Raw genomic sequence first — 3,500 nt, forward strand, 5'->3', positions numbered from 1 at the left:
CGCTGTGCGGTGCTGCCCATTGCAATGTATTGATACATAATGGTCATGTCAAGAGAGTATTTAGGGACAGCTTGCGTCTGAGTCCTGACGCGACATTAAATTTAAAGTCTGTTCTAAAAAGTTTAATTTCTCCCTTGTTTGTAACATCAAAAGCATAGATGACACTACTTTATTCCTGCTGGGATTTCAAGCAAAAAGGGGACTGACGAAAGTTTGTCGAAACTTCAATACACAAAAAAGCAATTTCTGTCATGAAAGCGAGACCCCTATTGAGTGGGACATGTTTCTGTTTATGTTTTACATTTTAATTTTGCACCAACTTTTTAATAATGAAATCAATGCAAATAACCGGGAGAATTATTCCGGTCTCGAGTGGTCCACCCTCTTTTTTTTCACAAGAAAGTTGGTTTTGATTGTATCTTTATGCACCAAATTGTCAAACTAAAACAAACCTTTCATTTATCGGAACCAAAATAAAGTTGTTCGGGTACTACCACTCGAGTTTTTTTTTTTTTATTTTGGATCCCGCGGATCCGGCTTGTAATCCCATGGTGGCGCCTATACAGTGTTCACCGCTTAAGAAACAAAAAGGCAATGTCAGACGAGTGGCAACCTTTTTTCCACTCATTCAAAATGGCATCCATTCATGAAAACGTGAATACATACCGATTGTGAGTGAATAACCTTCACAAAGGTATGTACCTGTATGGAAAAAAAAAAACGTGTTCTGGGTAAGTATGCCTTTTTCCTCTAATAATTTCATTTTATTTTATTTTATTCTATATTTTTTCAGATGCCGATCGTTACAGCAATTACGTACAACTATACACGTTTGTAAACCTTTACCACGGACATTGTTTACTATGTAGTTTGGGGTAAAATTTAAAATGACCACGAACATCGGCATTTTGCAATTTATCTACAACGCAAAATACAAATTCCAAACTTAATTAACAAACGCGTTTACTTTCACAATCAGCGAAAAGTTTCCAACTTTCGAACCAATATTTAAAAGAGCCAAAAAAGGATTGTAGGATGGAGGGATATACGGTTGTGGAAAAAGGTGCACCAAATTCTACTAATTTCAGCATCTACACAAAAAATGCAGCTGGGACTATCGTTTCACCATTGCATGACATTCCACGGTATGCTGATGAAAAGAAGACTGTTTTTAATATGGTTGTATCCCGTTAAGCAGGACGTTAAAAACGGTAAATTACGTTTTCGGATGCTCCACAAAGTTGTACATAGATTGCATAAAAAGGTGTAGGGCATCCGGAGGTTAAGCTTGTCAACTAAGCCACCACCATAAATTTTACAAAAACAGATGTACAAACTTATTTCAAAGTCCCCATTAACATTAACCTTACAATATTTAACAAAACTCAGTCACCCATTCTACATATTTCCCTTTTAGTACGTCACTTTAAGAGCTTCCAAATTTTTCTTTTTAAGCAACATCCTTCAACGCTTCATTCAACACTTTGAGATTGTGTTCGTTCGCTGCATCATGTAAATCGCGACGTCCCATTAACGATAACACCATATTCAATGTACTCCAAATTGATTCTGACATCTGCGCTTGTCCAACCCCCATAGCAGTCGCACCTGTTGTGGGCAAATCTCGCACCGCTGCCGTATTCGATTGCATATTCAACGCTGTAAGCAAATGTTCAACAGCTTGTTTATAAGCCTTTAGATTCATGCAGCATACGCCCACATTGTGACGCACACGTATAAAGCCCGGTTCGAGTTGTAATGCCCTTTGATACGCTTTGTGGCTGAACATGCAGCGCTGAACGAAAGCAATCAACTGCTTTATCATACTCTGATGAGAGATTATAAAGTACGCCAAGTGCTTCCTGTACTTCTGCATCAACCTCTTGAGGATTACCGCGCACAGCATCGAGGTAAAGGTTTTGTACAGCTTGTAACTTGCTACCCCCTATCATCGTTGAAGTCGTGGCATCACTTTCAGTTGTTAATTCTGGGTGCTGTTCTAACAGATGTTTATATTTGGGATTTACTTCCATCCAATTGATTAGCATACGTAGCGCATGACTTTGTAGACTTTCATTTGTGTAACACACGGCCAAAGCCATTAGCACGCGTGTATTTTCTGGACGCAGCGCTAATGAACGCTTCAATGCAGCTATACTTTGTGGATCCATTTCATTTTCTGCTTGTGCTAAACCCAGATGTTCCCAAGCTTCTGCATTTTCTGTTTCTTTTGACTGCAATCTCAAAACAGAGCACTGCGCTGGGTATATCACCTTGTTGCAAATACTCTTTACCCTTCTGCAAAGCATTTTCCAGCTCAGCCAAAGCATTCTCTTCAGCAAACTCATATTCTTTATATGGATCATAGCTTTGGCCATACTCCGATAGCCATGGATGATCAGGATCTTCGGACAGCTTTTGCCATTCACTCTGTAAGCGTTGCCAAAACTTTTCACTGTAGCTGCTGAGTGTGCCTTCACGTTCTTTGGAATGATTTTGGAAATCTTCTATCCAGTCTTCCACATATTCATTAGTATTTGCAACTTGTGGTAGCAATTTATTGGTTTCTTCCTTTGTTAATTGTGTGCTTTCTTCAAAGAACTTGGTCGTGTTTGCCTCGAGATTTGGTTGGCATATGGCTAGGTATGGCGTTGGCAGCGACTGCATGCCCATATATGGCATTATTGGTAATTGATCCATTACTGAAGCAGAAGTGCTAGGCAGTTTTTAATTATTTTTTTTTCTTACGTTGTACATTCTTGCCGGTACTTTTTAGAAACTGCTGAGTGAGCGGCTTCAATCCCCGAGAAAATCGGAAATACAGCTAGTACTCAAAATTTAAAAGTTTCGACGACTTCGGTGCCGATTTCGATAAACTAAGTTCCGTAACCTTCTCGTAGGTATGTACAGTAGGGTGGGTCGATTACTAATAGTATGTAGTGAGCGGTAGTCAACAAAACGAGTTAAGTTGGTGTTGTGAGCGATAGGTAATGGCACCCCCAGCTGATAGACCTTTTTTTTGCCACAGCAGGCCTTTACCTGCACAAAGTCGTGTGGAATTTGATCTGATGGTAGCTCTTCTATTGTTATCCACAGCAGCTGCTGAGTCACTTCTAAACTGATTTTTCACTTTTTCGTTATATGCAGCGCATTGACTGGACTTTAATTTTCTTGTTTAAAATTTTCCATGCTCCGGTTTTTCCTTTTTACACATATTACACCGCGATTTCTTAATTAACACAAGTTTGCGCCATTTACTCTATCGAGTTTTAAAAGCACATCGCCACAGGAACTTAAAATGCAAATCAATCAAAAAATTTTGCAAAAGTTTCTTTTTGCGGGGTGGGGGTTTGTGTAATTGCTGATTCAATGGTATTATGTCGCAGATAGTAGATCTGCGTTAGGACCAATATCCGCATATTTGTCCTTCACCTTTAAATTTTCTGAAGCATTTTTAAAACCAGTACTTTCCTATCCTTGGTAGGCGGAAGGAAATACTT

The 3,500-nt window shown here is 39.2% G+C and overlaps 1 pseudogene; it reads right to left on the reverse strand.

Moving 5' to 3' along the window:
* Positions 1-1,450: 1,450 nt before the first annotated feature.
* On the reverse strand, positions 1,451-2,700 carry LOC137238410 (peroxisomal targeting signal 1 receptor pseudogene; annotated as a pseudogene).
* Between the last annotated feature and the right edge of the window lie 800 nt (positions 2,701-3,500).

The sequence above is a fragment of the Eurosta solidaginis genome, chromosome 1 (genome assembly GCF_040869045.1).
Source record: "Eurosta solidaginis isolate ZX-2024a chromosome 1, ASM4086904v1, whole genome shotgun sequence".
In the NCBI taxonomy this organism is placed as follows: Eukaryota; Metazoa; Arthropoda; class Insecta; order Diptera; family Tephritidae; genus Eurosta; species Eurosta solidaginis.